The 9,673-nt window shown below is 37.9% G+C and overlaps 1 pseudogene across 1 annotated transcript; it reads right to left on the bottom strand.

The window, feature by feature from the left end:
* Positions 1-5,239: 5,239 nt before the first annotated feature.
* LOC135606681 (zinc finger CCCH domain-containing protein 32-like) lies at positions 5,240-9,276 on the bottom strand (annotated as a pseudogene). The gene is made up of 3 exons (XR_010484875.1): positions 8,844-9,276; positions 8,041-8,151; positions 5,240-7,718 (listed from the first exon to the last, which is right to left on the bottom strand). The product of XR_010484875.1 is annotated as a zinc finger CCCH domain-containing protein 32-like (transcript).
* Positions 9,277-9,673: the final 397 nt, after the last annotated feature.

The following is a 9,673-nucleotide window of genomic DNA, read 5'->3' as shown; positions in this document are numbered from 1 at the left end:
TCACGTTAGGATATTGGACGGCAGAACGCTTCGGACGTCGGGCATCGGGCCAAGGAGAGCGAAATTGCGCCAAGGATATCGGGGTAGCGGAGGTCAACCGCCGATTCGGCAACAAGCCGTAAGAGTGGCGATGCGCTGAAGAATTGGACGAAGCGCCAACCAATGACGTGCCGGGCAACAGAATGTCAATTCGCGTTGTAATAATTGTCTAGATCGGAGTAGAGTTTTGGCTTGTGTGTGCAGGATTAACTATGATAACGATGAAGACATAAAGTGAAACAAAGTGTCAGAGTCAAGCGCAAAGGGTTCGTTGCGAGTCCAAGAGTTCGACGGAAGTCCGAAGGTTCGTCGGGAATGCTACCGGAACTAGCCGAGAATGAGTAGGGAGCTTGCCGAAGGGTTTTTCGGAAGCTCATCGGAAAGTTCGTTGAAAGTTCGCGGAGCTCACCGAGAAAGATCGGAGCTTGCCGAAGAAGCTCGTTGGAACTCGCCAAGATCAAATTGTGAAGTCTAGGAGCTTGCCGGGAGTCCGTAGAACGGTTTCCGAGAGTTTATCGGAAGACCGTCGAAAGTTCGCCGGAAGCTCGCCGGAAGAAGTCTTGACTTACGGACTTTGTAATAGCTTAGGAAATATCTTTAAATTCGTAGTTAGTATGTTAATTAGGGTTAGGATTAGGTGTTAATCCCATAACCCAAGTATGGGCCAATTGGGCCCGAGTTCGGACTGGTTTGGGCCAAGTTTGGAGCCCAACTAGTGAGCTGAAATAGTGTAGGCGGTGGCACCGCCAGATTAGGCAGTGGCATCGCCTAGAACCCGAGAACCAAGCGATGGCACCGCTGGACTGAACGGTGGCACCGCCCAGCACCCAAGAGGTCTGGCGGTGGCACCGCCAGTACACTGTCAGTGTCCGTCACTAACAGGCGATGGCACCGCCAGCCTCGGAAACCCAAAAGAATTCAAAATTTGGAGCCCAAATTTGAATCCTCTTGGGGCCTATAAATACTTCTCAATTCTCAGCTGAGATTACAACCTTTGAGAATCAAGAGATTGAGATAAAAGTCTTAGCAAAGCCTTTAGCAAGTTTTTGGTTTCAATAGCTTGAGTGTTCACCTCCCTCTTTCTCTTTGAAAATTATAAGAGTGTGAACCACTTGTAAAAGGTTGTAAGAGGGGTATTTGTCCTTTCCCTTCAAAGTGATTTGCTAGTGGAAGTTGGGAGCCTCTTCGAAGAAGGCTTCGCAAGTGGATGTAGGTCATTTTGACCGAACCACTTTAAATTGGTGCGTTCCTTGAATGTGTGAGTATTTACCTTCCTGAAATTGTCATCTACACTATTGCTAGCTTTCGGATTTTATTTTCTCATTTTACTCAAGTTACTGTTAAAACGAAATCTCCTCGTATTTACGAATTTATTTTCAAACTTACGAGTTTTAATCCGCTGCACTAATTCACCCCCCCCCCTCTTAGTGCCGCTCCGATCCTAACAAATATCACATCTCACTAATTAACTAAAAAAATTAAATTTAAATGAATTGAGGCATGTGAAAATAGTTTTTAAGAACTAAAAGGAGATTGATTTCATCTTCAATTCATGTTGTACAAAACAAATAACATTAGATCTCACCTAATTGATTTCAGATTCATTTGTGATGTATAGTGATATATTTAAAAATAATCTAAGATGTGTTTGATATAAAAGGATAAAGTTATAGCTTATATATCAAAATAATTAAAACATCATGAGCATAATTTAGAGTTGATAACGATGGTGTTTGTCTTAAAAATTTAGTGATATTATCTTTATACGGAGAAATATAAAATATATACTGATTATAAAAGTTTGAAATATTTATTTTCTCGAAAGAAGTTGAATATGGGATATAGGAGATAACTGAAGTTGGCAAAAGATTAGAATTATATGATGAATTATCATCATAGGAAAGCGAATGTATTTGCTGATACATTGAGTAGAAAATCAGTTAATTTAGCTACTTTATCAATGGTTCAAAGACCTCTCAATATAAAAATGTATAAATTTGAATATGAGATAATCTTTAAAAGTTTAATTGAGAGAATATCGTACCCAATCCTTTTGAGGAAAATTAAAGAGCTATAGGTCAGAGACCCTTATTTGAATCGATCGAAGCATAAAGGTAGCAAAGGGAAAAGATTTTTACATTAATGAAGATTTAATCAGATTTTGTGGTAGATTATGTATACTAGAGAAGCTTGACATAAAGCAAAAATCTTTAACAGAGGCACACTCTGTAGCGAAATCCAAGAGAGGCATCACATGTGCAGCGGAAGAATAAAAAATAAAATCCCTAAATTTTCTAAATAAGTGTTTGTCGTCGTGGGAATATTGGTGCGCAAAATCTATAAAACTGAAAAACTATGCATGAGATAGTTGTGTTACTTAGGGAGATCGCATATCCCTAAATCTCTATAGATCAGTAAGAGAGGACGAAAGAGTTCAAGCATCTTTCTCTCTAGTGGTGATCAACACAGTAGGGCTGTGACAACGCTCCTCTTTGAGAAGGATGAGAGAGGAGAATAGAATGTGACAACCAAGAAAACCTCTAACCTATGAGTGTTTGATTCCCTCCTATTTATAGAGGCTCGTTGTCAACTTAACCCTAATGGATCCTGCCATATTGGGTATTGGATCTTCATTCAACTACCCAAGCCTCTTAGATTAGTGAATCTCTATCCAATGATCTCTTATTGGCTCTTATTATATCTCATTCATAGGATCCAATAATTTAGGAGCTTATTAGATATCTAATAAGATAGAGGGTTCGACAGATATCTTATATCGGAACCTCTACTCGTCTCAACGGCTACCATATGTGTGTGACCCTCTAGGCCCAATATCGAGCTGGCCGTGAATCATACCTATCAGAACTCCTTGTGGTTCAGTGAATTATTATCTCCATAATAATTCACTTGACTTATCGACTACGGACGTACAAAGCCACTACGCCGTAGTCCCCAAACGATATAAGGGAATCTAATCCTTTGGACATATCTGTCCTTAGTTACCATGTATTTATAGTTCCTTATCCATCTAATACCCTAGAGACTGTATACCGGTCATGGTACTATCAAACTCATATAGTTTCTACTTAAGTCTCGCTCTAATCGAATTCTCCCGGAGAACTCTTTCTCTCTCAATCCGAATGACCCTGGCTAGGGATTTGTCTAAGCAAAAACACATAAGATCTTTCTCTCATGATACCAAGAGTAAATGATCATCTATAGATACTCAATAGCCCTCGTAAGGTTAGCTACCACTTCTGATGACCGATTGTGCTAGATATGGAACCTCCAAACTTATAAGTCTGGTATCAAAGAGTTGAGTACTCATATATAACATCCTTGGTGTCTCAAGTCTAAAGACCAGATACACCACTGGGATGACGGAATCAATATTGGAGAATAAGACATCATCAACCATTTAGCATTCCGTGAGCGGATCAATCAATAAACTCATTCTCCAATGAGCACCTGCATTGAATCCCTAGTGTCCCCGCACGAGCAGCTATGAGACCAACTACATCCATCATATGGATGAGTATACAACACACCAATCTGTATGGTTATCTTAATGACATTTTCGGGTAACCTATGACTGAGATAATTTAGGATCTGTATTTAAAGACGAATCGATCTCACACGATCTGATTCTCATTGCACAAATATATGGACGTCACAATATATTCATGCAATATACAATATAAAATAATAAAATATCAAATAATAAACAAAAAGACTACGCGTCAAGTCATATATGTTGATTGGCTTGCAGTGCATCTATGACTAGCACACTCATCTCTATACTTAGTGCACCATAGAACAACCAAAATATACAAAGATAAAAGAGTATTACTGGTGGCCAAGAATGAAAAGAGATAATATAATTTGTTGAGAGTATATCATATATCAATAAATAAAAATATAATATCAGAAGCCAACAAGTACCTTGAGACCATTGTAAATACCCGAATTGAAATGAAAAAATCTCAACATAGATTTTATCATGGGTTTGCCTAACACCAGCAAGGGACATAATGAAATTTGGGTCATTTGTGGATAGAATGCCTAAGATAGTATACTTTCTACTCATTTGTGTTAACTATATCATGGATCAATATGTTTAATTATATATCCAAGAGATAATTAGACTTCATGGAATGACAATATCTATTATGTTAGATAAAGATTCCATATTCACATCAAGATTTTAGAGGAGTCTACATAAGGCATTATGGATAAAATTAGCTTTTAGCATGATTTTTCATCCTTAGATAAATAGTCAATAAAAAAAATCATTCAGATATTAGATATTAGATGATATACTAAAAGCTTGTGTCTTACACTTCAAGGAATCATAGAGCAAATATATATTTTTGATAGAATTTATCTATAATAATAATTACTAGCGAACGATTAAGATGACATCATTTGAAGCATTATATAAGTGAAAATCATTGATTAAATTAGTGATATAATCGACCGTCTAACTTTATGCATAATATATTTTATATATCAATAGTGAGAAAGTATATTTCATATATTCTCATGTAATAACCAATATAATTGGATAAAATTTGATGTACGCGAAACGAGTTGTACACAGAGAAAAAATTTTACAAAATATAATCTAAGTAACATAGGAAGTAACTTAGGAAGAGATACAATAGAAATATATAAAGCTATTCAAATAAAAGATTTCGATGATAAAATTTTTATTAAGATACGAGGATTATAATACCCAAGTCAATAATCCTCTCACTTAATGAAAGTATACTTCATAAATATATTATTATCACTTAGTGATATGATTAATAATATCTATGTTTCATAAATATGATAAATGATATATTTATATTTTTAACTTTTAAAATTAAATTATATATATTTTAAAAATATTTTTCTCATTATTCTATGAAATATAGATTGAACAATACATAAACATTAATGTATACTTTAACTATAGTATAATAAGTCAAAGTATACTAGTAGACTTGAATATATGACTAAATTATGATAATAAACATATATAATAACTAAAAGTAATAATTAAATTATAATTAACCTTAAATAAATCTCTGAATAAGGTTTACGAGGGATAAGAAAAATTAATTAATTTTTTTCATATAGAGGAGAATTAATTAATTTCCAATTAACCTCCCTCCAATACAAATTAAATATCAAGCAACTTGAAATCAATCACTCATGAAAAGGAGGGAACGTCGATTTCATACTGAGAGCATGAATACAACATTCTTTCTTCTTCTGATTTATCATGTCCAATACAGGAAATTGCTGCCACAATTTCTCAACATTGTGAAGTCGATATTGTCTCCACCCAGATATATGGATGATGGGACTCTCACAGTTACATTACCATATCAACAACTCTGAGAATTTTGGTGAGCAGAACATACCCCGGAGAAGTGACTGATTACTTATCTATTTGGTGCACTGAAACAGAACAAATACCTTGCAATGCGAGGCATCTTACACAACCAAGGTTCCAAAGAACAAAAATCAGTAAAACTGAGCAGCAAACAAGATTCAACAACTGAAGAGGACTTGTGATTCTTCAGCATGCTATCATTCCATTGAGCCTCTATGTCAACCAGAAAGAAGAGAAATGCTTTGGGACTATGTGCTTCTAAAAAAAAAATTGGCAAGTGCCATCATTATCTTCCAAGAGATTCAAAAGATCACATTATTGACCGATTGAGGCTTCTTCAACAACAGGATATGCAAAACTGATACCTGTTACATCAGTTTTCAAGATATCATGACACTGACCTTTCTAGCAAAGTCATCTTCGTCGTCAAACTCATCTTCGTCACCCTGAAATGTGTTTTCGTCACCATGACCAAAGTCCTCATCCCTCTGATTATAGTTTTCCAGTTCATCTTCTACGTTCTCTTCGATTTCCACATCATCAGCTTTGGCTGAAGACTGACCTTCATTAGTTAGGTTCTCATCATCATCTGCTCTAAACTTGTGCCTTTTATGGTTGTCAATTGTATAATTTGTTTCTTTTTCAGCATCTAATGGAGTAACAGATTGCAAACTTGGTGCTACAAGCTCAGAATCATTGACAGCAGGTTCCCCACCACCTTGAATGTTTTCATGCTGACCAGTAGAAATTTCACTGTCTGTGTATGCCAACTCCCTTTTCCCCTTCAGGATGTCACTCAGTGGCTTTGGACCTTCAAACGATAAAGAATCTTCTGATTCCTGAAGCCTCTCTACTTGTCCAGTCTTCACTCTGTTCAGATTGGTATTAGCAATGATACTTTTGATTGAACGCTCATAGGAGTGTCCATTAATCCTTGCACCTTTCATCTCTGCAATAGATTTTGGACCAGCAAAATCTGGAGAGTTTGTGTCATCTCCTATAGTTGGTTTATTCCTAATACTCTTTGTGGCTGTGTCTTTGCTGAAATCCTCACTTAGTTGCTGTTTTATTCTCCCAGGACGTTTTGTCTGGTGGTTCATTCGCCTCACTGGTGAGTGTGTGTCTCGAGGTCTCCTGCCTCTCTCTTTCTCCAAGTTCAAATTGCTGGCTATATCTACTGAAGACCGCCCAGGAAATGTTATCCTACCTTGTAGACGAATGCTCATTGATTTCTCTGGAGAAAATTGCCTTTGATCTCGGGAATGTCGACCATAATCTCTCTTCTCAGCATCCAAGTCGTCCCTCTGGTAGTAGTCACCATGACCATCAAAACCACCAGTAGACCTTGAACCATTAAGTTTTCGTTTTTTAAGTAGCTGATGGCGCAAATCTGAGTCATCCATCCCACCAAGTATTGTCTCGTTGTCAAGCACCCTTCTTTCAAGTGATGATGGTTTGTCCAAGATTCTGTCAGAAGTCTTCGGATCCCAACCATATCTACCTTGTGTTTGCTCATAATTGTCATATTTGTCTATCCCATTACATGGATCCCTTTCAATTCTGGTCATAGGTTCGTAATCCCTATGGCGCTCATTTTCAGGTTCCAGGTGCTGTCCACTATGAGCTGACACCCTTCCAAAATTATCTTCATTGTGAAAGAAATCCGGATCCTCGATATCATCTTCCACTAGTACATCAAAACCAGGGGAGTATTCATGCAATAACTCATCAGTATCCCTGCCAACCACGGGTTGCTCATCTAAAGGCTGTAACTGATGATTCACAGAACAGGCACCGCTAGTGGGAACAAAATTATGTGGATTATGTGGCAGTGCAGGAGGTTCACCATTCAATGAATTAGGTGGAAGCACTTTATGATCTAATAAGTCATCTTCAGAAGCATTCTTGTCTTTGATGACTACCTTAACAGGTGGCATTATAACTGGCATTTCATCAGTTGCCTTTGGTTTATCACGATTAAGTTTGACAGCATTCTGCTGCATATTGATGTTCTGCTGTGTATCCTTAATGGTTGCTGGTGGTTCAGCAAGACATGTAGAAGCTTTTGCAACCTGTTGCAAGACAGAACTGCTAAATTCCTGTGGCTCGTGAATAAAAGGACACCATTCACCTTTCAAACACTGCCCCTTTGGAAATAGTAGCAGGGAGAACTTTTCTTATTGATATTATTACTAAGAGGCGCACATGCAGCTGGGATTTGTGTTGTTGGTGCAGTTTGAAGAAGTTGAAGTGGTCCTGAGGAAGGCATCGGTGTTGCAAACCAGGAATCAAGTGGCTGAAAAAGAACAAAAATGAGCTTCACGTGCAACATGGTAGTAATTGAAAACAAAGGCTAAAGGAATTCAGTGAATGTGCCTTTTTAATAATCATGTGATGTTCATTTTGGAACAAGGTTAGCACAAAACTTTCATGTCCCAAATGATATTTCATATTCATCACATGACATTCATCATGTGATGCTTGCAGGTCCTAACTCATGTGGATGTCCAAAATGGAGTGTCATCTCCACACTAACATGATGCAAAATCTCCTTTTAGAGAATGCCAGAACTCATGCACATATATACTACATAAACAAGAAAATGAGAAGAGACTTACCGGATGGCGGAATGAACATTTTGGATTGAGGCAGTTCCCTTTTAACCAATACCAGCAATCCCTTGGGTTCATTCTGGTTCCCTGATTGTGCCGATACTCACAGTCACTCCCCTGAATGACCAAAGCTCAGTTACATTTTAGACCAAAATGTGTATCAAAACGAAATGATGCACAAAACTAGCCGATAACACAAGCCTGTTCACATGTAGTTCCACTTGTAAAAAAAAATCTCTATAGATACAATTGCAGACAATAATGAACGAAGAGAAATAAAAGGGCACAACATGAAAAATATGGAGATACATAGACCGCAGGATAAGAGACCACATCTGCCACAATGTAAGTAGCATATAAGTATCACCTAAAACTGGGTGACTATTACTTTTAATTAAATTTTTAGTCACGCAAGGAACATATGCAGCATAGTAGTAACTTCTCCAATCTGAAAACTTAATACAATATATGCAAAAATAGTAGTAGCCTGTGTCACATGGGCAACCATAATAACAAAACTGGTTCATCAAGACCAAGCTTTCCTTTTTCCAAACCGATGGCGTTACCCCCAAAAGACCACACAATATAATACCATGAACGACCAAACTTAACTTTCAGCAACCATCCCCAGCTTCATGTTTCCACACCACCCAAAAAATTCTAGGGTTTCACCAAGCGCCGACAAGTGCTCATGGGAAACACCAACGGGGGATATACACATCAGTCCTGGAGACCGAACTCATGCGGTAGAAGCGGAAAGTTGGCAACGCTTCCAGCTAGAAGAAAACCAGAGAGAGAAGGAAAGATACCTTCTTGCAGGTCAAAGGTGATGCCAAGAAATAGACGCAGTCGGTGTTCCTCTTCGACGCCTCCTCCTCCGCCGTCGCCGGTCGGATCGCTTCACTCCCGCCGTCAGACGCCATCCCCCTACCCTCTAACACCCTCCCAGCAAAAACGAAGTGGTTGCCACCATTTCCCGACGGTGAAAGATAACTCCGAAGCTTAGGGCAGAGGGGAGAGAGAGCGAGAGAGAGAGAGAGAGAGATCTAAGGAACGATCGGAAGCAGAGATCTGGAGGAGAGATTCAGAAGAAAGCAGAGACTTGGGCCCAGCAGGGTTGCGATCGATCGTTTTGGTGCCATCGGCGGCGAATCAGCGAGCCCTGTCGCGTCCTCAGCCTTTTTTATCATCTCCTTCCGACTGCAACGACGACAAAAAGTGTCGTCTCTCCCCAGCTTCATTGAAGCTGGTAATTTCACCAAGAAAGCCTCGGGATATGGATGATATTACGGAAAAGCCAGTCACGTTGTATGCGACCAATAGAGGATATTATTATTATTATTATTATTATTATTATTATTATTATTATTATTATTATTATTATTATTATTATTATTATTATTATTCTTCTTCTTCTTCTTCTTCTTCTTCTTCTTCTTCTTCTCATAATTACCATTAGGATTAAGCGGATTTAAGCATTGTATTTGGTTGCCGGTGAATTACCTAGAAAAGCTTTTTCTTTTCCCCTTCTTTTTCTACTAGGATCTCTTTTTTTTCTAAGAAAACTTTTGGCTTTTGCGAGAGATTCCCAAAAAATATTTTATTATTCAATGTGTAAATATAATCATGCTGTATTTAA

The sequence above is a fragment of the Musa acuminata genome, chromosome BXJ2-3 (assembly GCF_036884655.1).
Source record: "Musa acuminata AAA Group cultivar baxijiao chromosome BXJ2-3, Cavendish_Baxijiao_AAA, whole genome shotgun sequence".
Taxonomy (NCBI): domain Eukaryota; kingdom Viridiplantae; phylum Streptophyta; class Magnoliopsida; order Zingiberales; family Musaceae; genus Musa; species Musa acuminata.
The sequence above is the reverse complement of the archived record's forward strand: the minus strand, read 5'-3'. Positions and strand labels throughout refer to the sequence as shown.